General features: G+C 46.4%; 1 long non-coding RNA gene across 1 annotated transcript in view; it reads left to right on the top strand.

The window, feature by feature from the left end:
• Positions 1-5,387: 5,387 nt before the first annotated feature.
• The window catches only part of LOC311599623, a 66,241-nt gene continuing 45,916 nt past the window's right edge, over positions 5,388-25,712 (top strand). Inside the window, exon 1 of the long non-coding RNA XR_014779975.1 lies at positions 5,388-5,427. This is a non-coding gene — a long non-coding RNA (uncharacterized lncRNA). The remainder of the gene's footprint in view (positions 5,428-25,712) is intronic.

Raw genomic sequence — 25,712 nt, forward strand, 5'->3', positions numbered from 1 at the left:
CAGCTTGTCTCCCATCTGAGGCATTTGGACAAAAGGAGACACTTTGTGTAGGCTATGGTTTTGAGGCTGATGATTGGGCCGCAGGCATTGTTTATTTTGTTTTACATTTATTTATCTGTTTGTTTATTTATGTGCGTGTGTGTGTGTGTGTGTGTGTGTGTGTGTGTGTGTGTGTACATGTGCATGTGTGCCATGGTGCATATGTGGAAATTGGAGAGTAACTCATGGGAGTCTGTTCTCTCCTTCCTCTGTGTAGGTTTGAGGGATCAAATTCAAGTTGTCAGGCTTGGAGGCAAGCACCTTTTTATTTTTCATTATTATTATTATTTTTTTTAAAAGAGAGGATTTCTCTGTGTATCCTTGGCTATTCTGGAACTTGCTCTGTAGACTGGGCAAGCTGTCCTCAAATTCACAGAGATCTACCTGCCTTAATCTCTGCTGGGATTAAACGCAAGGCCACCACTGCCTGGCCTTGTTTTATGCTAAGCATGTACTACACCTAAGTTAAACCTAACTCCGTGTCTATTTTGCTGACTGTATTGGTGTGTGTGTGTGTGTGTGTGTGTGTGTGTGTGTGTGTGTGTGTGTATTTAACCAAGTAATGTGCATTGTGGGTATCACTATACCTCCATGTTCTAGCTTTTCCCCTCTCTTGGAACTCTTCTCCATCCCTGCATCTTACTCCATGTCTCTTCTGCTCCAGGTTTCTTCCCATAGGCAACTCCCTACCCCTGAAGAGTCACCAAGAGTGCGGCATGAGAGAGGAGACTGCTTCCCGAGTAAGGCAGCGAGGCCGGAAGATAAGTCTTGTTGAGTAGAGACTGTACAGTTGATGTAGTCCTTGGCTAAGGAACACTCACGTGGAGAGCTAACTTTTCATTTGTTGCTTTATTCGGGAGAATCACTGCTACTGAAATGCCCATGTCCGGAGACCTACGTCAAAGCCTCACTGTGAGGCGTGGGTGGAGGGATGGCTCAGTGGTTTGGAGCACTTGCTGCTCTTGCAGAGGACACGCGCCCCAGAGCCCATGTAGAGCTTGCAGTCATCTATAACCCCAGTTCTAGGGGAGCTGATACCCTCTGCTGGCTTCCTAGGGCACAAGCACGCACATACCAACCTGCAGGTAAAACATTCATACAAACAAACAAACAAACTTACTCTCACTGGGGTATCAGTGACTTCCAGGCCTGGCTGTAGCTGAGGCGCTACAAGGAAGCTTTAAGAGGACAAAAAGACAACTCAATGATCTTCTGCCTCCTGCCCTTCCGTTCCTTCCAGGCCAGGTGAGAGGAGTGCTCTGTGAGCGCTGCTCCAATTATTTCCAAGGAGAGTAAATTATCATTCTGATCCCTCCAACCTCTCGACCCCTCACACTGTCACTCAGACTTTCTCACAAGGTCCTCTGTTCCAGGAACAGCAGCCGGTGGGCGGGGACTGAGAAGCCTCACTAAATAGCAGTGTAGAAGAATATTGATTTGGGAACACTGATCTGTACTGTTGGGTTTTTTTTTTTTTTTTTAAATTACTTTATTGTATTTTTAGTATTGAATTCCATTTTCCAGTCTCAAGTGCATGCTTGGTTGATTCTGGAGTTATAGGTCTTGCTTAACCTCTTTTATTAATCTATCCATCCCTTCACTTGCTCACCAACTTCCTTATCCACCCACTCATTCATTCATTCATTCATTCATTCACTTGTCCAGTCATTATTTATTTAATTAGTCACTCACTTATTCCTTTGCCCATTAATCTCTTTATCATGTTACTCAATGGTTCGTTTGTCGTTCTTATTTACTCAGCCGCTCATCTATCTACTCATCTACTCACCCATCCCCCACCCTGACTCCCAGCCTTCTCTTCACTCGCTCATCTTTTGGTAACATCAATTTCTCAGGCAGTTTCTGACATTAGAGCTGAAGGCTCCCAGCCCTGGGTCTGGAGAGGCTTAGGCTGAGGCACGCACTGAGGGTCGTGCTGCGGGCTGAACATATTATCTGGGGGAGATCCTGGCATTTTGACTCTTTCGTGATCAGATGTGTTGTGTGTCTCTTAGTGAGAAGTATCTGGCTATCCTACTGAAAACCCTTTACAGTCTAGGGGCTCCCTCAGGACCATGGCAGTCAGTCCCTTTAGCTCCAAGGGAGTTTGCTCTTTAGAGCAAGCTGCTGGAGAGGAATGAGAGGAGATGACATTTAATGCTCCTTGGAGGGATGCCTTCTTACAAAGTACCTTTAAATAATAGTAATAAAAGCACACTAAGGAAGAATAAGGTGGGCAACTAGAGAAAGGGCAGAGCCAAGGTGTTGCCATAAACACTGGACACCAGTGAATATAAATACCCCTGGGCCAGCAAGATGACTAACGGGGTAAAAGTGCCTACTGCCAGCTCTGATTACCTGGGGTTTGATTCCTGGGATCCACATGATGGGTCCAACTTCCAGGAGTTTTCCTCTGACCTCTACATGTGCACAGTAGCAGGCATGGTCTGCACAGATGCAGACACACATAGAGACACACAGGCATACAGGCACACACACACACACACACACACACAGAAACACACACACACAGACACACACCCACACACAGGTACACATACACAGACACACAGGCACACACACACACAGAGAAACACACACACAGACACAGACACACACCCACACACAGGCACACATACACAGACACACAGGCACACATACACAGACACACAGGCACACAGGCACACACACACACACACACAGAAACACACACACACAGGCACACATACACACACACACAGGCACACATACACAGACACACAGGCACACAGGCACACACACACACAGAAACACACACACACACAGACACACACCCACACACAGGCACACATACACAGACACACAGGCACACACACAGGCACACATACACAGACACACAGGTACACAGGCATACAGGCACACAGGCATACATGCACACACACACACAGAAAGAAAGTGGCAGGGAGGAAGAGGGAGAGGGAGAAGGAGAGCTAAACACTGCAAATCCTGGACAAGTGAAAGACAAGATGAGTCATTGTCTAGAGAGGCAGGTGGGTAGACTGGGATTACCTTCAGTATTCTGTGGCTATAAAACCTGGTTGAGAAGCAAAGTCACGACCTATAATGTCTGTATGTCATAAGGAAATCCATCCATTCACTAAAACAGCGACTGGATTGTAGCTTTCTTGTGAACATGATAGTCTGGAATGCACAGAGCCCTGGGCTCACTTCTTAGCATCAGAAAACTAAACAAAAGGGTATGAAGAATACATTGTTTCAAGTGCATGTGGACCACTGCTTCCTAGGAGCTTACCATGCAGTGGGGATGAAAGATGCCTGGGCAGGCAGCTATTCTGCAGGGGTGATAAGCTCAGTATATGAGGCAGTATTCGGATCTATGAGAATCTCAACAGGGAGAAACAGCAGGGAAAGCAAAGAAGGCTTCTGTGGGAAAGTAGAGGTATAAGTGGTGATTGAAGGTGGATGTGCCACATACAGACAAAAGAATACATGGAGGCAGGAAAGGAGAGAGGCCAGAGTGGATGATAGCTCTTGTATTGGCTCCAAAAGAATGCCATGAGACAATGGCTAGGTCGGTCTATCTATCTATCTATCTATCTATCTATCATCCATCCATCCATCCATCCATCCATCCACACATACATCCGTCCACACATGCAGCATCTATCCATCTTTTGAACAAGCCACCCATAAACATTTACTTTGAGTAGACCAGAGCACGGTGAGGGGATCTGAAGTAGTAGCAACAGTTTCTACTTTCAAAACATATGCTTGGAACAAGGTGAAAACTGGAAGCAGCCTGCTCTCCAGGGCCTTTCATAGCCCCTGGACGAATATCAATAGCTGGGGGATTTTGGGGGGACAGGCCAATTCTAGGTTTCAAAGCAAGAGAAACCTTTCCTTGCCTCACAGTAATGACTTGGTTAGATGCAGCCAGGGAAGACCCACAGGATCTCCCATGGCCACCAGAAGGCAGATGCATGCAGGACAGCTCTCCTATGGCTTTAGGTCTGGGAGTCACGTAGATCTGAGTCCTGAGATGAGCACTGTGGTCCACTTGGATGAGATCTTATCCAGTTAGTAACAGAAGTCTCCACAGCTTTGAACAGTGAGCAGAGTCTAGGACACTCGTGGGCAGAACATTCATGGGGGCATTGGTGTGCGTTGCAGGGTTAGCAGCGACTGTGTGACCTGTGGTGACATGGCCAGTTGGAGATGCCCATGGATGAAAGACTCACTAGCCATTTGCAGACAGCTGGTACGAAAAGGCTGCTCTCAACCTTCCCCCAAACTTTTCAACATAAACTCACAACCTCTGTCTGAGCATTTTAGACACTGGCCAGTGAAAAAGTCGAGCAGAACCAAGGGTCTTCCAATTGCCCGTTTATTTAAAAACCACAGAGGCTGGGAAATATGTTCAAAGCACATTATGTACTCCAATTAAGAAAAAAAGACATAAAAGTAACCCCAGGAGTGACACTTGTCCATGTTTGGTCAGTGGGCTAGAGGTTGCCAAGCAGAAGGCACCAGGAAGGAAGAGATGGTGGTCTCGTGCCAGGTGAGACATATGGGGAGGGGGCGCTCTGTATGCTACCTGTTGATCTGTAGGAACAGTCTACTTTTCATTTATTGAGCAGATAGCTGATGGTGCTGTGTGGCTTGTTCTTCTTCTTGCTGTTGTTGAAATATCCAGTTTTCCTAGACGTTCTAAAGCCCCTGATATATCTCAGCAGTGACAAAGCGGCACATTTTGTAACTGTATTTTGATAAAGCTCACAGGCAATGTTGTTTTGGGAAGAGGAGTCAAGCCTCCTCGTGCGCCTGTTTCCAGTGCTCAGAGCAAAGTGGAAGAACCACGGGACCCGTCTTGTTTCCCTTTGCGGTGTGTTTAATATGTCTGCAGGGCACAGGGGCCCTACGGGACAACATCTGGTCTCTCTAGACCTAGATGCTAAAGAGGCTGCCCGTGTGTTTCAAAAGCGGAGTTAGGAAATGTATATACCTTGGTATATTCTGTATATTAATATTCCCACATTTTATTGTCTTCTGAAAATTCGGAGCACTTCTAGCCTACCGGGTTGGTGGGAAGGATTTGGAGCCAGGATACATACGTTCAAGACCCTTGCAGTCATGACTATGGTTACACATGTGCAGTTAATTGAAGACTGCTGGGTACACAGTGGCAGGTTGGGTACCTGCCTTGCCTACCCAGCCTGTCTAGGTGTTAAGACGTGCCTCGGGGATGTTAAATGTAGATGTAGTGAAAGATCACTTTGTAAATGTCTTTTTTTTTTTTTTTGCTAAAATTCACATGCACTTCTGCCTGGAGGAAATGGGATGGAGAAACCACCCTGAGAGCCATATGGTGCTGTCTGCACGTGCTCAGAGGTTTGTTTGGAGGAGGTGGGAGGGAGCGGTTATAAAAGTTGACTCACTAGTGTCTTCGCTCTTGGGCCTTTTCAGGGGCCATTTTTTTCCCTGCACTTTCTGTGAATTTTGTTCTGCTGTGTTTATACTGTGTAAAATGGAAAGCCGAATCCAGGTTTACCAGCATCAGGTCTGTAGATGGTAAAGAGGTTGCCAGACAGTGACAAAGCACCGATCACATTAGCACACTGAGGGCACTAGGCGTTGGATGTGTAAGAAAGCCTGTCTTCTGTAAGCGAATTCAGGTGTGAATTTATCTTCCCCCATTAAAACATTATTAACATTTATTTTATGTAAATGAGTGTTTTGCCTGCATGTGTGAGTGCACCATGTGCATGTAGTTCCTGCAGAGGCCAGAAGAGGGCATTAGGTCCCCTAGAACTGGAGCTACAGAAGATTGTGAGCCACCACATGGGTTCTGGAAAACAAACCCTGGACCTCTGCAAGAGAGTGAGGGTCCCTAACCACTGGGCCATCTTTCCAGTTCCTGTTCAACTCTTTCTGAGCCTTACACATACTTATTCTTTACCCATTTGTTAGAAGACAGGAAAGAAGGAAAGGCTTGGATCCAAATGGTGGTATTTAAAATATGTAGCCATTGCACAGTATGTACAATTTTATTTCTAAATGTAGTGTACAAAGCAGAGAAGGGCTTCTATGAGCTATCTATAGTCCTTCTAGCTAGTTGGGAGTGCTTGATGCACTGAAAAGCATAGATTTTTTTTTTTTTTGTGCAAATGGCTTTTTAAAAACCCGGGAAACACGGTCTTTGAAAAATGGTATTGCTGAAAAAAAAAAAAAATGGCATTGCTGGAGCACCTCTGAGAACTGCGGACTGTACGGCCTGTGCTTCTTCAGTGGATTGAGGGAGGTGACAGGGAAGAAACTGCGTGAAGTGTTGTGCTGATTTGTGCCTGGAAATGTCAGCTTATCCATTACCCTCTAGGCGAGTGCACATCATCGAGCTGGGCTGTATCAGGGATATTGTACACATGATGCATAAACCAGCCCTCGTTTTATACTGTGCAGCTCTTAGGTGCTAAAGAGGTTGCTAGTGAAGGTCAAAGTGGACTTAGGAAGCCGGAGCATGTTGTATACTCTGTTGAAGCGCATGGAAAGATTGTCCGGGCTTTTGGAAGTGAAATTGCAGCATCACATGTAAGTAAGTGACACGTATGCCTTTGTTACGGACAATACAGGAAGGAAGGAAGGAATTAGAAGGAATGAAGGGTTCCAGACTGTAATGCTTCTGTTAGGAAACACATTTAGGAATGACGATTGCTGCTCTGTGTGGCATAGTCAACCCTGCTGTGCGCATGGCGGGAAAACTGAAGTCCTCATCTGAAGCCTCTAGTCTTTCCAGAGGTTTAGAAGTACAAAACGCATATTAAAAGTTATGGTGGTAATCAACACATTTTGTAGATACCCATTTATTAAAATTCACAGCTGCAAGTTGTGCCTTTATTCCTAGCACAGGGGAGGCAGAGGAAGGTTCCAAGCCAGCTAGGGTTACCTAGTGAGACTCTGTCTCAACAAAACAAAACAAAACAAAACATAACAAAACAAAAACCAAAGTGACACGTTGCCTTTTGGAAACAGAGTGAGCTGTACGCATTTTGTCTGTGATGGTTCATGGAGGGAAGAGGATGGAAATATGCAAAGATCTTTATGCCAGGGTGCTCTGGGTGCAGTAAGACTGGCAGTTGGTCCTTCCATCCTGCCTGAGCATTTTGATTGATTTTGCAGAGTGTATGGTGCACACAGAGGGCAGATGAGCCATAGCATCTAATCTCTCTAGAAGTTTAAGGAGCTCTACAAAACCAGCAGAGTAAACTAAAACGCTAAGTACAAAAAGAAGGGAGGAGAGTCTGAGTCCAATCCCCAGCACCCATACAGAGCCAAACGAGCACCCCCATACCCTGACACCTACACCCACCCACCCCACACCTATACACCCCACACTCACTCACACCCGTACATTGTGCACGTGCGCACACGCACGCACGCACACAAAAGAAGGCATCTACCACTCAGGAACCTCAGTGGAGCAGACAGCATAAGAAGGGTTAAGGGAAAGCTGTGGAGCATCAGGCAGGGACTTTGACGCATGGTTCACGCTGCAGTGGAAAAGCACAGCCTGCACTTTTTTTTTTTTTTTTTTTTTTTTTTTTAGTTTTTGTTTTTTCTTTTGGACACAGGCTTTGTCTCTGTAGCTCTGGCTGACCTGAAACTTACCATGTCACCCCGGCTGGCATAAACTTAATGAACCTCCCGCATCCTCCTCTCCCTCCCACGTCCTGAGTTCGAAGGCAGGTACCACTATGTCGCCCAGTTCCCCTTCTTTATTTTCCACACGGGTGGAAATGTTTTGCCTTGAAACAGCCTTTCCAGCCAAATGACAGGCTTTCCCATTGAGCCGTTCACTGGATCCTCATGGTGCTGTGCTTCTGTCACGGGGGTGGAGGCGGTGGGGGGGGGGGAGGGGAAGGGGGACAGGGCAGGACGGGGTGGGAGTTGGGAACTGGAAGAGGAGCACGATCAAGCTATCCCGCTCTATCTGGAGAGCAGTGGAGCCTGAGAGTGGAGCTGGTTTCACAAGGATGGGGTTGGTTATTTGAGGGCCCAAAAGTGTGGGTGAAATTGGGCTGATCCTAGAGAAGGTCAGGTGGCCCATTTCACGAAAGGTTTTGTAAGGTAGCATTTTCCTAGTGATTTCATCCGCATCCAGGTTTTGGTCTTAGCTTTGATAGGTGCCTGGGCGTCATTCAAACTCAGGAACAAGTGCCAATCAACCAATGGAGGCCAACAAACTTCATAAGAGTCAGATGAACAACGAAGGGCTTCACGGAGAGATGGTGACACTTTTCCTCCGACCAGAGTGTCAGCTCTTTGTGGCCATGCCAAATTAAATTATGAAACGAAAGGACTTTCATGTACTAGCCAGAGTTCTATACTGCAAACAGAGACTCTAGATATATTTTTTTTTTTTAAAGAAAAGAGATTTATTTATTACAGGGAATTAGATGTTTCCAAAATTGTTGGAAGGGTTGGGGCAGAGACTTCCTGTTGGTCTTGTAGAAATAAACATCAGTGGGTGTGGTCTACTAGGAGAGACATGACCTTTGACTCGATCTGAACAATCAACCCTAAGATCACTTGAGGTCAAGTGTGCACACCTCTAACCATGCACTCAGGCACCTCCTGACTCTGTCACCACCCAGACACTGAACTCTAGACTAGAGCCTGGTGCTGTCTCTTCCCACTGCTGCTCAGCATGGGACAACTTCAGGCCCACTCTCAGCTACGCTCAGTCTTCAAGAGAGAGCGCCAGGAATTCCAGACTTAAAAGATCTTCTCCTTGGCCTCTGCAGTGCAGAAACGCCCACAAGAAGGAGGGCATGGATGGCAGAACCAGGGCACTGTTTCCACACTACCTGGCTCAGAAGTAGTTTGAACAATAGGACGTTTGCTTTGCTTTGAATTTCTTCACCTAAATGTAGTCATTGTATAAAGCAGTACATTTTGTTGTGATTTTTTTTTTTTAGAAATATTTTATTTATTGATGTTTATTTTATGTATATGGTTGCTCTATCTGCATGTACATCTGCATGCCAGAAGAGGGCATCAGACCCCAATATAGATGGTTGTGAGCCACCATGTGGTTGCTGGGAATTGAACTCAGGACTCTGGAAGAACAGGCAGTGTTCTTAACCGCTGAGTCATCACTCCAGCCCTCATTGTGATATCTTTATATGTGCATGTTACCTTGGTCATATCCCCCTAGCTATCCCCTTGGACCCTGTTACCCTCCTCCTTTGGATCCCCACCCTGTCCCCTGACAGTGTCCCTCTGCTTTGCCATCTCCCCTCTTCAAGATTCCACACATGAAAGGGTGTGGTGCTTGTTTTAGGTCCGTCTTATGTGGCTTAATATAATGATTCCCAGTCCCAACCATTGTCCTAGGACAACTTGACATCATAGAACAATAGGACTTAATGACACAATTTCAAGTCAGAGCAGTGTAAACTATCTAAAAATGTCCACCTCTACCTTTGCCACCAGTGTATCACAGGAAACTGAAAAGGTCAAGATTATGTTTTGTGGTGACTTCAGCCCTCAGGGTCGGAAGGATAGCCAGCTCAGGGCTTCTTCCTGTTCTCACCTGTGGCTAGCCAGTTTCCGTTTAGACTCACAGTCACTTTCTTTAGGGACGATGCACTTGTCAAATCTTGTATGTCACTTTGTTGACCTCTGAAAAATTTGTAGTTTGGTTTGTGCTAGATGCATGATGTATGAGATGGACTCATGAAACATTGCTATTTAAATGATTATTTGAAGAGAATATTTACATTTATTTGTGTGTGTGTGTGTGTGTGTGTGTGTGTGTGTGTGTGTGTATGTATATGTGCTCAGGTCACCGGGCAACTCTGTGCCATTGCTTCTCTTCTTGCGTCTTTATGTGGTTCTTCCAGGAAGAGAACTCAGGTCCTCAGGCTTGCTCTATGGGACCTTAATCCATTGAGTTATCTCACTGGCCCCAACAACTTTGTTTTTGTGTCCCACTGTACTGGTTACCTTTTGCTTTGCTGTGACAGAACACCTAACAAGAACATCTTAAAGAAGAAAGGGTTCATTCTGTCTTACAGTTTGAGGATGCATAGCCCGTCATGGTGGCAGGAGAGTGAGGCAGCTGGTCCCGTTACATCTACAGTGAGGAAGCTGAGGAAAATGGATGCTGGTGCTTAACTTGCTGCCTTCTTTCTTTGCAGCCTGGAACCCCAGTCCATAGGATGGTTTTGCCCTTGATTGGGGTCGCCTTCCTACCTTAATTAACCTAATCTAGACTATGCCTCAATGGCATATTCAGAGACTTGTCTCTTTGGCCATTTTAAGGCTTGTAAGATGACGGACAGTCATTTATTCATGAGCATATGCAGTCCCACAATCTTGCCTTAAGAGGGAGACTTCCCTCCCAATTTCAGGCCTGCTGTAGATGTTGGGGGAAGGAGCTATATGCTGACATTTTCTCCTTTGTACTTCGGTTTCTCTGCCATGTTGCACAGCAGGATTTTGAGGTCTCCAGGGCTAGACTGGCGGGGGTGGGGTGGGGGGGAGAGAGAGAAGACATAAGGGAGCAGATAGGTCTCTCTATGGTGGTGACCAGCTTTCATAATCTGACCTTGCTTATATTTAAGTTGTACTTTTTCCCAACTGAAAATAGACTCACCACATGATCCAGCTACACCCTCCTCGGCATATACCCAAAGGACTCGATAGTCTATCACAGAGAGACTTGTACACCCATGTTTATTGCTGTATTGTTGATAATAGCTGGAAAATGGAACCAGCTCAGATGACTATCAACAGATGAGTGGATAAAGAAAACATGATGCATATACACAGTAGAATTTTATTCAGCCATAAAGAAAAACAAAACCATGACATCTGCAGGAAAAGGAATGAAACTGGCTATTATTATGTTCAGTAAAATAAGCTTGACTGAAATACAGAATATTTTGCTGTGTGTGTGTGTGAATAAAGGGATGATGTGGGAGGAAGAATAGATTTTAAGGCAGAAACAGAGGGTTGCATGCATTATGAAAGGAAATGAGAGGAAATAATGGTACCAACAAGAGAGGGCAGGGGGTATAGGAGAAGAGCCAATAAGGACAATGTGTACATGAAAACATCAGAGTGAAACCCATCACACTGCATGCTCATTAAAAACAAATTAAAAAGCTGGGCGGTGGTCACACACACCTTTCATCTCAGTACTAGGGAGGCAGAGGCAGAAGGATCTCTGTGAGTTTTAGGCCAGCACGGTCTACAGAGTGAGTTTCAGGATGGCTAGGGCTACACAGGGAAACCCTGCCTCAAAAGTCCTGAAACCAGACCAACCAACCCACCAACCAACCAACCAACCAACCAAAACCAAACTAGTAACAAGTGAAGAATTATAATGAACCTTTTCTCTCCTTGGTGCTTTTGTACAAGTTGGGCACCTCTTGCCTGCAGTTCCTGGTTCAGACAACACCTGTCTCTGGTGCATGGTGTCCTCTAGGGTCACAGCTGTGTCCCTACTTGCCTTCTGCTGAGGTTCTTTGCCCTTCCACATGACCCCTCTTGACAGGATCTATGCTGGTCTCCACCCCAGCTCTCTCTTGCACTTGACTTCTTTGAGGTTCCTGGAAACACTTGTCTTTCTTTGTCTTGCTTTGGCCAACTCCACGTGAGTTGCTTTACAAGCTGTTCCCCCTTCCCCCCCATTCCCCCCTCCCCAGCTTCACAGAGGACTGTAGTCAGGCTTTCAATGTCTGGAGTTCTGGAGGAGAAACCCCAGAGTTCTGTATAAAGACCTCCAACTGGTCTCTCAAAGCTTCTGTCTCTTGATTTGCGGCTATGATCAGCACCACATTAGTCAGGGCAGGCTGGGTTATGCTGCGTTAACAAACAGCTCCAACAAAGCAGCTAGATAGTGTACAATCTCTCTGCCTGCTCTCTCTCTCTCTCTCTCTCTCTCTCTCTCTCTCTCTCTCTCTCTGGCTCCTGACTTTAAATGCAGTTTCCTCTTCTGCTGGCCTGTTCCAGATGTTTGGTCTCTGACATTTCCATTTCAAAACTGCTCCTGCTGGGTGGAGAGGTAGCTCAGTGGGTAGAGTGCTTGCCTAGTACGCACAAAGGTCAGGCTGTGGGGAGGGTATGGCTGGTGAAATACTTCCAGGGTAATCATGAGGATCTGAGTCTGGATGCCAGCACTCACAATCAAAGCTGGGCCTGGGTGTGTGTGCCTGTAATTTCAGCACTGGAAGGCACCAACAGGCTCTTAAAGTTCACTGACCAGATGGTCTAGCCCAACAGTCAACCATCAAGAGACTCTATTTAAAAAAACATAAAGTGGATGGTAATTAAGGAAGACACCTGCATTGACCTGTGGGTTCTATGGGTGAGTAACCCCCACCCTGAAAGGTACCCCCCTCCCCCACCACAGAGAAGCTCATTCTCAGCTACACAGCAAGTTTGAGCCTAGCTTTAGCTGAGACCCTGTCTCAAAAGAAACATAATAGTGCTTTTACAAAAAAACAAAAGCAAAAACAAAAAAAAAACCACTAACAAGTCCATAATGGCATGAGCAGTCTAACACTGGGAATGCAACAAGCGTCTCTAACTAGCATACTTGCACGTAGTTTACATGGCAGCGTTTGTGTATTTCACCACAGTAAAATATTTCATGAGATAAAAATAGATATTTTTAGCGAGCTTAAATCTGGCTTTCTACGAGAAGGTAATTTTTACTTTAAATAGTTAACTCCCTGTACACTAAGCTATTAACCGTAGTTTTGCTTTTCAGTACCTGACATATCTCTGATAGGTTGAATAAATTCTAATACACTAAAAATTACATAAAAAAAATGCTTCTCCAGTTTCCGCAACGAGGGAAGAGGGGTCTGGAGGACAGGGACCCTGGAATAAAATGCTTCTCTCTGCATTTCATTGGCCAAAGTAAATCACGTGGTCAAGGGTCAGCTAGGATGCCCAGTGATAATGCGCTACCGGTGCCACTGTGGGTGGTTCCAGTGTCCCGCAGCCTCACTCCCCTTCCTCTGGGTAGCAAAGGGTTCACAACGTAGCTCATCCCAGGAAATTCTCGCCTGAAATATTCCCATCATTTTGACCCTCGACCTGCATGCGCCCTTGCTGAGAACCTCAGCCAGCTCTGCATACGATCCCGTGCTTCCTTTGAAATATGAGGGTGCCGGGCTCTCTGTGGCCCGGGGAACACTTCATCTGAACATGCTGTAACGTATTTGTTCATGTTCTGTCTCTCTCATCTGAGTGAAGGCTCTGGAGATCGGGGGCTGCATCCATCTTCTTCCTGAGATGGCGCGTTAGGTTGCCTGCCTGGTGGTGTTGGGCAAACTCTAGACTATAGAGAGCAATGGTGGACGGGACGGGGGAAGGGAGGGGAGAAGGAAAGAGGAAGGGAAATATTAAGCAGAGGGAAGAAAGAAGAAAGTAGAGCGTGCAATGGGGGGAGGGGCAGATAAGAAAGGAGGAAATGGACCCAAATGTCCAGTCAGTGGAGAGGGGGCATTGGGCACACAGAGCACTGAATCTCAGAATTGGGTCTCAGGATCAGATAAAGAAAAAAAATATGCTGGGGGCAAAACCAGACTCGATGTTTTGCGGTGGATGAAACGGGGAGGCAGAAATGAAATCAGAGCACCACTGCCTGGCTCTGGGGACTGAGCGCGGGAGATGAGTCTGGGCGCTTCATGGGGAGAGATTTCTGTTATTCCCTCTCCTACAGGGAAGGAAAGAGAAATTGCATTGGCAGAATGCTCACTTTCAGTCGGGCACTATGCAGGTGCCACTTATAAGTCATCCTACTGATCCCTGGTGCAAACTGGGAAACACGCCAGAGATGTTTCCCAAGGTCGTACAGCTAACCCTGCACCTGGAGCCCAGATCTGCGAGGTTTTTAGGGTCTTTCTTATGGAGACACCCAGCCCCTGATCTGCCTCTTACACAGGGCTCCTGGGCTTACTTATGTAGATAACTCAAAATGTTTTCTGTGGCATGATTCTATTTGAATGACAAACTCCGTGCCTGGGCACCCGTGTGGAGTATGTGCAGAATTGCCTGTGAGTTGTGTCTGTGGAGCTTGGAGGCAGGCGCAGGTATGATGACGGGTGACACATCCCCAGGATGTGTGTTGCCACATGTGAGATACTTGAGACCGTGGTGTTGTTTACAGCTAACACTGGCCTTGACCTAGCAATAGCCTCCAGGGCTGGTTAATGTGCCAAGTGAACTGGGCTGCAAAGTATCTGTCTCAGAGGTGTGGAAACTGTCACGGGGTTCTTCCTCTGACTTTGTGGAGTGCCTAAGGGAAGTAAGGTGGCTGTTTCACACAAGGAGGGCGTACTCTTCCCTGGGCTGGCCTGGCTGTCTGGCTGAGGCTGGATATCAGTGAGGTGTGATGACCCAAAGCTTCTACGGAGGGGAAGCATCTGCAAAACAAGCCTTGCTGGTGCCCGGGGTTGGGAAGACACTGAACAACTGTCATAGCTTTTGTGCGAACTTTGGGTCACATCCCATCAGTACTGGTGGGAAATGCCATTTCACATTTTTAGAGGCATGCCGTGACAGAGGACAGCCTCGGGTGTGCTTTCTCAGGTGCCCTCCAACCTCTTCTTGTTTTTGAAACAGGACCTTTCATTGGGCTGGGATGTCCCAAGTAGGCTTGGCTGGCTGCCTGGTAGGCCCCAAGGACCTGCCAGTCTCCATCTCTGTCTCTCAGCACTGGTGCTATAAGCATAGGCCACAGGGCCCAGTTCCTATTTTTTACAACTTGGGTTTTGAGGATCTAACTTGTGTCCTTGTGTTTTTAAGGATACATTGCCTGAGTGGCCACCCAGCTCACATTAGAGTTTTCAACCTCATTTTTCCTTCTCTTTGAGGTAGTGAGCCCTTTAGGGCACTGACCTAAATGTCGAGGGATATCTTTCATATGCTTTGTCCCCATGAGATGATGTATTTCCTGTCCTTCTCTGACTTTTCCTGGGTCCCAGAAGGCCATTAAGCCAATGGGAGACCAGCAGGTAGATGTGAGAGGGCGGAAGGAAGGAGAATATGGCTTGGATAGTTTTGTCAGGCCGCGTTCACCAGGATGTTCCTTGGAGCCAAGACGTAAAGTCATCAGCTCCAGTGTTTGGTGTGGTACTACTAGTCTACCACAGCCATAGGCAAACTACAACCCGCAGTTGTCCCAGTGTGTGTTTTCATATGGTCTTGGAGGTTAACAATGATCTTTGTCTTTAAATAATTTGAAAAATCCCAAATATCAGAAGACAGGGAGGGGTCAGCTAGAGAGAGGAATGGGTGGGGAGAATTTGAATAAAGTACATGATATTCTTGCATGAAAATTGTCAAAATGAAATGCAGCATGTTTTTTTTTTTACAGTAATTAAAAAAAGAAGGCATGAAAGAATACTATTTTGTGATATGTGAAGAACAGAGCATTCAAAGTTAAGTGTTCCCAGGTGAGGTTTTGGGGGCCCAGATGGGCTTCTTGGCTCATGAATTATCTGAAGCATGACAGAAACAGAGCTGAGCAGACCCCACAGAGATGCTGCATCCAGCCTTATAGACAGTCTACCATTCTCTGTGCTCCTGAAGTGGCTCTTAAACGTAGGGGATCAGGATGGCCTGGACGGCTCCGAAGCCATAGACAACTGATCTTATTGGAGAGAGCCCGATTCAGCAAGCAAGGGGTGAGGTCCAGGAATGCGGAGTCCAGTGAGGTCACAGGTGAGAGAGCTGCTGCTGGTGCAAGGGACACACTTGGAGTTAGGTTGTCAAGGACTCGTCATAGCTAAGGATGTAAAAGTGCCAGAACTTCCCTGAGGATTCTCTGTCTTCTCCTCTCCTCTCCTCTCCTCTCCTCTCCTCTCCTCTCTCACCCTCCTCCCTCTCTCTCCCTCTTTCCATCCTCCCTCCCTCCCTCCTCAATTTATTTTAGTTTTTATGTGCATGGGTGTTTTGCCTGCATGTATTGTCTATGTACCATGCAAGTGCCTGAGAACTGCAAAGGCTATAAGAGGGCATCAGGCACTCTGGAACTCTGGAACTGGAGATACAGGTGGTTGTGAGCCATCATATAGGTGCTGGAATTGAAGTCAGGTCTTTTGTAAGAGCAAACAATACTCTTAACCTCTAAGCTATCTCTCCTGTCTTCTCTTTCTTTTATTATATTATGTTTGGGGAGGGCAGGGAGAGAGAGAGAGAGAGAGAGAGAGAGAGAGAGAGAGAGAGAGAGAGAGAGAGAGAGAGAGAAAAGGAGGAGGAGGAGACATATGTGGAGGTCAGAGAACAATTTTGAGATGCATTTCTCTCTTTCACTGCATGGGTCCTGGGGCTGAGCTGGGTCGCAGGTGCCGTTACTCACTGCACCTTCTCCCCAGCCTAAGCCCCAAGTTGCAGTAGCTAAAGTCATCGACAGGCACTGAGACTCTCCTTTGCATTGGGACAGCTGAGAACCACTGTTGCAGAGTATCTGAAGGCTCACAGAGGTAGGGATAAAGGGACACTCCCTCATGCACCACCTGTCTCGCTTTCTCCTTAGAAGTACAGTCCTCCCAGCAAGGTCTAGAGAGAATGCTTTGACACAGGCATCAGGAGAAAGAGCTTGGTGCTGCCTCATATAGGAGCCAGAGATGGCATAGGTTCCTCATCTCCATGGGATGTTGGGGACCCGGCACTATTGAGGCTGGCCCGTGGTGCCAAAGCATCACAGACAGGAAAGGCGCCAGGCAGAGATGTTCATCCTGAAATTTTATCAGGTTATTTAGTTTTGATCAGGCCAGCTGCTTCTGGGAGGTAAGGAAGGAGGTGAGAGCAAGGCTTCTGTGAGTGCTAGCACTTTCTCTAAGGTGCTCACTAAGGCTTCCATGAAATGAAAGCCCCCCCACCCTCGCAGTAGCATGCTTAGGCACAGTTGAGTAGGTTGCGCATTAAGTATCAATTTGCTATTCCTTCCCAGAAGACAGCTTCCAGAACCATATTTTTGAAGCCACAGTATTCCTTCTCTATCCTCTTGCTAATCTGGATACCAATAATACCATTTCTAGCCAGAAAAGACTTCAAATAGGTAAGATGGGGACCTCAAATCTGCAGAATATGCTGTTCTTCATTGCCCGGGAGCAATGGGTCTATAATGTGGGGGATGCCCACTGAAGGGTCAGTCACACTCCCAACTGTGGGAGGGCATCTGGGTGGTAGGTTAGGGTTCATCCAGTTTCAGGTGCTGCCTCTTTCACAGCCAGAGTACTTGGACCTGAGCCCCAAGGAAGATGAAAACAACATTCCTTCAGGGTTTTACTCAATAACTATACAAAGAGTTTGTGTTATCTTCTTGACTTTGAGCCACATGGGCAATGAACACTGAGAGTCCCCTGGCCAGTGAGATCCTTCAGCAGCTAAGCAACAGGCAGAGAATGACTTCTCTGTGTTGGCCAAGGTGGTTGATTTTGGGAATGGCTTATTGACACACTCAATTGGAATCACAGGGTTGCCCAGGCATCTTCTGATGCTCATGACCCTACCAATGGAGAATTAAGGCAGACCTGTAAAGCAAGACCACCAGATTCCTCTCCCACAGGAGCAGAGAATTGCATTATAGCTCTAAGCAATGGATCCTATCAGCACAGTGTACTCCTAGATCCCAAGGGGAATGTGAACTGGATGGCCACCACAATGACCAGGCTAGGTCTCATGGCCAGCTCCTGAATTGTGGGCAGAAGCACTAAAGCTTTGTGTCAGGTCCTCCTCCTGTGTGGCTTGTATTAGAAGCCTTTTATTGGCCTCCCTTTGTCACCATTCCCACTCTGCCACCAAGAGGCTGCCCCTTGCGAGCTACATCATGGAGTTCCGGGATCACTGGGTTTCAGTTGGGTGTGGTTAATGGGACGTGTTAAAGGAGAGTAGAGGGAAGAAGGGAAGAGATGACATCTTCCCCCTGATTTCTGCCCATGCATTCTTCTGGAAGGTCTTCCACTTCTGCGGATGGCCCTCCTTCATTGCAAAACTCTTTCTTTCTAGGTTCCTCTAGCTACCCTGTGCCTTGCCTCTTCCTGTCTGTCAAGGTAGCTAGCTGTTACAAACCTCAGGGAGCTGTCCCACAGGCTCCTCTGACCTCTGTCAACAGTCACATTATGAATCTGTTCTCAAATCCATGAGTTACTGACAGCCCCCGGCGGATCCACTGGGCCCAGCCAATGGTGGCTGTGCCTAGACCTCTCAATCCAAAGCAAATAGTGTAGAACAAGAATGATGGCTAGGAGTTAGGCTGAGGCAGCTGTGGCAGGGCCTGTGGCTGTGGGACTGTGGCTAGTGTCAGCTATGTCCTGTTGTAGTGGACGTAGCATCCTGCCCGGATCATTTCTTCTGCTTTGGGCCTTAGAGGGGGCCTTGGTTCTTGCTCCTATTTTAGTTTTAGTGTTTCAGTATCCTAATAATTTCTTGCCCCTCCAGCACTATTCCAGATAATGATGATGGTGATGGTGGTGATGATGATAATAAAATTTAAAGTTAATATAGTCAGAGATGTTCCTGATGCCCGTGACCATGAACTTGACTGATATAGCCAGTCAAGTATATGTTTGATATCTGGTCCAAAGTATTGTTTAGCCGAATGGGAGATTATGGGGGCTCTTTACAACAGACCATCTACCAAATTTTGCTTTTGCAAAATATGTGGGTAAAGGTTGACTACACAACCGCTGTTTTATAAAAATGATTTAACCACAAAAATAGCCAAACTGTCATATAAGACTTGGTCTAGATATCCTGGAGATCTTGGGGTAAAAAAATGAGGGCGTTAGCATCATCTGCTCTTTACCAGACAAGAAAGAAAATCTCTGCCTGGCCTAGGTTCTTCTTGCTTATATTATTAGTGGGACAACCTTCTTTATTATTTATTTTTGTCTTTCATCTTTAGAACAAGTCTAGCTAGATACGAAGGGTGAGAAGTGACTAGTCTGAGTACACACAGCTGATATTGGGAAGGGACTGGGCACTGAGAACAATAACTCATGGATGCGCTGTGCTCATTTGTTCAAGAAGAGTTTTCTTGGGTTCTTATCTTATGCCAGGCTTGGGTACCACGTTTAAGATGCAGGTGTAGATGCAAAAGCATCCATAGCATTGAGGTTCACTGAAGTGGTTCATGCAAGAGGTGACGAGACACTGAAAGGTGGAGAATGCGAAGCTTTTAAGAGATGCCTAGAAGGAAAAGACCAGTGAGGCTTTGAGAAAGGATTTCTAGAGTTCTGATTCAAACATGGGAGAATTGCATGGATGTTGCTGGGATAGAAAATGCTGTAGAAAAGGCAGAGGTGGTAGGTGGTATTAAAGAGAGAGCTGGAGACCAGGTGACTAGGGGGAAGAATAAAGTCTGGAGGCAAAGCAGCTCGTCGTAGGCATATGCCATTGTGGGAACGATGGTTGAGCTAGGGCGGAGGTGAAAGTCAAGGTTGGCAAGGAAAAGCCTCAACTATCAACTAGTAACAGCATATTAACCCTTCAGCTTCCTGAAACTGTGGCTATAGGGGCACTATATGAGGAGAGCTGTGCTCTCTGGGCCCCCACAGCTCGCCTTGGCGGGCTCCTTTCACCTCCCCAGTTACTCCTGGGCTCAGGTTCAGCGTTCAGTCGATCTTCTCATTAGGAGGAGCCGCTCTGTGGGTCCACGGGATCACTCAATATAGTAAGAGAGCCAACCTCAGGGGTTCTTTGGGTAATGAGTACTTAAGCCCGCCATTAGCCACGGTGAGGGCTGAGCTTACTTACTGTTTACTGATCACCAGCTAAGGGGCTGGCCAGATGGAGGGAGGGTGGATCCTGTCCAGGTCTCCTCTCCAGAGACTTCTAGAATCAGGCTACTGCATCCCTGGAGAAAAGGATTAGTTTCAGTTCACTGGGCAATCTGGGTTAGCACAGGTAGGAATCTCTGCTTGATGAGTCTGGGGGAGGGAGGGCGAGAAGCTATGGCTCCTGCTTCTTTCACGTGTGTGTGTGTGTGTGTGTGTGTGTGTGTGTGTGTGTGTGTGTGTGTGTGTGTGTGAATTTAAAGAAGCTCATTCTCTGCTCTAAAAAATATATGATTCAGGGTTAGAAATCCCTGTTTGTGTCCTCTGAGTGTCTTCAGAATCCACCAGCCCATGTATGGCTATGAGTTCCCATGTAGAAGGCACGACTCAAGTTTTACTACCTGGGCCTCCCCCTACCCCAAATCTTGTGGGGCTTGTGAGGAACCTCAGAACTTGGGCTGCTTCTCTTGAGTACCATGCTCCCCTTCAGGGTTTTCTGCTGCTCCACCAGGTATGGCAGGCCTCTGCAGGAGCCATGGCTGCTATGCAGGTGCGGGAACCTTCTGACAATGCCTCCTCTCTCTATCCCTCTGTACTCTGCTGCTGCGCTGCCAGGGCCAGCCGTCTGCCAGCCCATACCATTGTTTCACTGTCACAGCACTGGGCTCTGGAACTGCCGTCATCTCCAGGGATGGAGCTCCAAAGCTGAAGAGCATCTGTAGTGATGGTAGAGAGAAAGGGGAGGAGGCTTGTTTTCACCATCTTAGAGGCAAACAAACGTTTTTGTAGGATTTGCTGTACCATGCCTTCTAGCCTATTTAAGCATTGTTTTAGATGGTATTCCATTGCTGGGAAGAGACATCTTGACCACGGTGGCTCTAATAAAGGAAAGCATTTTAAACTGGGGCTTGCTTGCAGTTTCAGAGGTTAAGTCCATCGCCTTCATGGGGGGTGGGGGGGCGGGCATGGCAGCATGCAGGCAGACATAGTGCTGGAGAGGGAGCTCTACTCTGGATCTACAGGCAGGAGAGAGAGAGAGAGAGAGAGAGAGAGAGAGAGAGAGAGAGAGAGAGAGAGAGAGAGAGAGAGAGAGAGAGAGAGAGAGAGAGAACGCTGCTTGGCTTAGGCTTTGAAACCTCAAAGCCCACTCCCAGTGGTACACTCCCTCCAACAAGGCTGCACCTCCTAATCCGTTCAAGTAGTGCTACTCCCTAAACATTCAAATATATGTATGAGCCTATGGGAGCCTTTCTTATTCAAACCACCACAGGCATCTTATAATTGAGGCAAATAACCCTGTTCCTTGCCTCACACCACTACAAGAAGACATTGATGCTGGATGTAGCCATGTGACTTGATTTGGTCAATGGGTATAAAGAAAGCAACATCTTGGTATGGGCATTAAACCTTTGGACTTAGGGTTTTGCCACTCTTAGGAGAACATGGGCCGTGGTTAGGTCGCTGTCCTGCAAGAATGAGAAAAGTCAGGGAATGAATCAGACACTAAAGCCTTGTGGCTTGAGTCAGAGTCTCCAAGGAGACTTAGAGATGTTAAAGTTGAAATAAATGCTTAATGATGTGCACCATTGATTTTGGGGAGGGTTGTTACACAGCAACACTGAAGTGATAGCTTTCTCATTTCTAACATCCAGGCATCAATCTTTGGAAATAGCTAAGGATGAGTTGGAGGAGCCACTGCCGTGTAGTAATAAGAATTTTCCTTTCACGAGTGCAGCTTTCTGTCTGGGTTAAGTCATTGGAGTTTGATCCTTTCTTTACTTAGGGTGACTTCTCTCAAAAAGCCTTTCAGAACTCATGTAAATGAATTTCATAAGCACCTGTTTTTTGACTGTGAACTCAAGCTCATATTCCTTGAAAACTGTAAATTTATTAATTTTTCTTTCTTTTTTTTTTTTTTTTAGAAATTATTTGTTTTACTCTTTATGTGTATATGTGCAGTTGCCAAGGAGACCAGAAGAGGGTATTAGATCCTCTGAAGTTGAGGTTATAGGTGTTTGTGAGCCACTCCGTGTGGGTGCTAGGAACGTTTGCAAGAGTAGCGTGTGGTCTTAGCCACAGTACTATTGCTTTAGTCCCCAACTCATAAATTTTCATAGATGTTCTAAAGTAAGGGTTGGGAAATTTTGTAAAGGGTAAGATTATAAGTACCGTTATGTAGTCCATCCCCCAACCCCCAATGGATTCCACATGTATCTGTAGATCCAACTAATTCTGGATAGAAATATTTTAAAAAATTGTGTCTGTGCCAAACATAGGTAAATATTTTTGTCTTGTGGTCCTTCCTTAAATGATATGCTTTAATGACTAATTACCCAGCATTTGCATCCTGTTAGCTGTTGTAAGGAACCAGCAGATGATGTAAAGTACACGCAAAGATGTGTATATGCTAAATGAGAAATTTAAGCCATTCTGCGAAAGAGTATTGAATAACCATGAGTTTCAATGTTTGTGGGGAAGACCTAGAAACACGCTCTGGTAGGTACAGGGGACAGCTGTAGGTCATACTTTAAGGACCACACAGTAGGGTACGTTAGTTACGTTTTTGTTGTTGTTGTTACCATGACAAAATACTCGACAGAAACAAAGTAAAGTGAAGAGGGCTTATTTGGCCTTATGATTTCAAAAGGGGTCTGTCCATGGTTACTTGCATCCATGAGCTTGGGTAGAGCATCATAGGGGCAGGATGGTGGTGGAGGAAGACTGATCACCACATGGCCAACCTAGAAGCCGAGAAAAGCGCAATGCTGGCTGTAGGCTGCTGTGCATCTTAACCTTTTTATTCCATTGAGCCTCCAGGCCATGGGATAATGTCCCTCATTTTCAGAGTGAATCTTCCCCACTTACTCAGTTAATCTTCTCTGCAAACACCCTCACTAGAGGCATACCTCACCACAAGTACCGATTCAGATGACTCTAAACTCACTCAAGTTGACAATGAAGATTAGCTATGACACTCCACCACCAGTGTAATTCACAGGCATCTATAGAACCTAAAGAGGAGGGAAGGCTGTGTACCAATAAAACTTTATTTACAACTAAATGTTTGTCTACTCTGACTCGATAGTAAAACAACTTCAGCTCTTCTTGCCACCGACAGATGGCACCAGTGGCCCCACTTGGCTGTCATTTGATTTGTCAGAGTGTGTTTGCAGTGTTTGTGCTCAGATAGAAGGTGTTTTCCAAATGTTATCATTATGACCAATAAGTGCAGAGGCAGCGAGCATGTTGAAAATGCTGCTTCGAAGAGACATATGGTTACGATGGAAACCGAAGTGGAATAATAATTGCAAAAATTGGAAGTGGTGAGAAAATGGATGTTGCAAGTGAAAATGGGGTAATTTTTCCAGACAGTAGCATGATTGTAAAGGAGTAAATCAAACAACATGGAAAAAAATGCTATGTCCGTGCCATTGGCTGTAATCAGCAAAATGAGATAAGGCAAAATGGCAAAAATCAAAATGGCAAAAAGAACACAAAAATCGAGTACAGGGCTAGAGAGGAGCAGGATGAATGAAGCTCATCAGCCTTGTGTGAGTTCAGCACAGGACAGGAGCTGCCAGGGTAACAGGAAGACATTGGAGAAAGGGTCACTTCCTAATGCACACAAGGCATGACTTGAGAAGCTCAGAGTCCCTCAAGACTGCGCCAGGTCAGTGTTGGTGCTATGGCTGCCGAGGACTTGAAGGAGAGAGTTACCTTCTCTGACAGACTTTTAAAGTAAGAGGACTGGAGCTCTCTCTGAAGAATATACACCAAAGTCAAATGGATTCTGTGATGCACTGAGTCACTGTGCTGTTTGGTAGAAATGAACCTGGGGGTTACAGGTTAGTCCTGGCCAGGTTTTGTTTTGTTTTTTTTTTTTTAATGCTGGCTGATAAATCTGGTAAGTGAACTTATCAATGCCTCTTGGGAACTGAAGTTATTGTTAACAAAGACATGCATAAAACACACACACACACACACACACACACACACACACACACACACACACACCACACACATGCATGCACAGACACAGACCCAACAGGAAAGGTATGTTTATGTGTGACAGATGATAAAAATCTGTTGCTTGTGGGGCCACAGTCCTCAGGTCGCAGGGTGGGAGAGGCCCTCTGTCCAGCTCTCCCCCCTCTCACTCAGGGACAGGAAAGCAGACATCGAGGGGGAGGTTTGCAGAGGCAATGGGATGACATGGACAATGCGAGGGGGACGTGGAAACAGGAGACCGACTGACCAGGTTGGAGTCTGAAGATGGATTTTTACGAGCCGATCATCCTGACTGCTACTGTTAGAAGCTTCCAGCTCCCTCCTGCACAGAAGAAGAGAAATGCTTCCTTGGGTGCAAATGGGGGCTGCTTCCACCCTGGGGAACAGAAGGGCCAGATAGGGAGGAAGGAGACACGCAGACTAAAGGGGAATCAAGGTGTGATGGTGACCTGCCAGATTCCAAGCTGAGAAGGTCAAGACGAAGGACTGGGAAATGCTGGTCACAGGAGCCTTGAGTTCCCAGGGACAGGGGAACTAGTCCTGAGGCTTCTCATACAGGACTGGCAGCTACGAAATGATGAGATTTTTGTGTATTTCCACATCCATCAAAGAGTAGACTTTATTGTCACCACAAAGCAATGATGTTTGGGATGAAGTGGATCAACTAGCTCAGTCTCGTCCTTTTATACACGCAGATCAACATATCCCACGGGGTGGCGGGATGTTTGTTCAGCACGCTCAAAGCCTTGGGCTCAATCCGCCGGCACTGTATGAACTGACCACGGTGGCACATGCCTGGAATCCCAGCACTCCAGGGGTGAAGGCCAGACGATTAGCAGTTCAAGGCCTCCTTGGCTATATGTGGAGTTTTAGGCCAGCTTAGGAGCTTAAATGTAAAATCCCTCTGTATCCCATAAATATGCATGATTGTTAGTTAGAAGTTTTAAGCCAGTTGAGGAAGTAAGTTCATGAAAGCCGAGTCTAATGGCATGTGGGTGGGAAAGCAGACAGGAGGAGGGAGTAAGGCGATTCTTCCAGAGGAGCAGGGGACGGGCTGGTGGCAAAGCTTTCTTTGCGGGCCAGCTTTGGGAGACGGTGGTGTTGACTTTGGAACAGAGCCATCTACTTGTGTTCTCTCAGGCTCAGCTGGCTGTAGTTAGGAGTCTCCTGGTGGCAAGCTATAGAAATCAATTTGAAGTATCTTAAGGAGAAATTTATTTGGTTCATTGAAAGTATATTTGGGTGTCTCATAGAATTCAAGGAAGTAGCTGAAGAGCCCCGGAGGGAGAAAGTTAGTGATGACAGCTTCTGGATGTGCTTACAGGTAGGGCAAAGCTTCTCCGACTTCAGATGATGCCAAAATCAGAGGGGATGAAGATGGAGACGGGACCGCCTGGGAAGCAACCTCTAGCAGGATCTGCATTCCTAATGCTTTCCCTGGGATTGTTATGGCGGCCGCTGCTTCTTGACCACAAAGAGCTGCTGTTAGCAAGACTCATGCTCAACTCCAAGCTTTGTTCCCCAACCCAAACAGATTGACCCACATGGATCATGTTCCTCAAATGTGGCTACCCCAGTGCATGCTTGGGAACAGTCCAGAAATATGGAAGGCTCAGTGGATGTACCAGATGTCTGATTCCACTGCGGTCATGGCCAAGTCTGTAATCTGAGTCTGCATTTGAGGTTATTCTGTGGCATTTGTCTCTGTCCCTTGATATTCTCTCTGCTGAGATTGGACTTGAAGTGAGATAACTTTGTTTCCTGCTTTCTTACAACTATGTACCACAGTTTCGTTTTAAGATTTTTTTTTTATTGAAATACCTCACTTGGTGAAGTGCTCATCATACAAGCATGAGGAGTACATGGTTC

Source organism: Acomys minous (genome assembly GCF_964271855.1).
Source record: "Acomys minous genome assembly, chromosome: 6".
NCBI classification, from domain to species: domain Eukaryota; kingdom Metazoa; phylum Chordata; class Mammalia; order Rodentia; family Muridae; genus Acomys; species Acomys minous.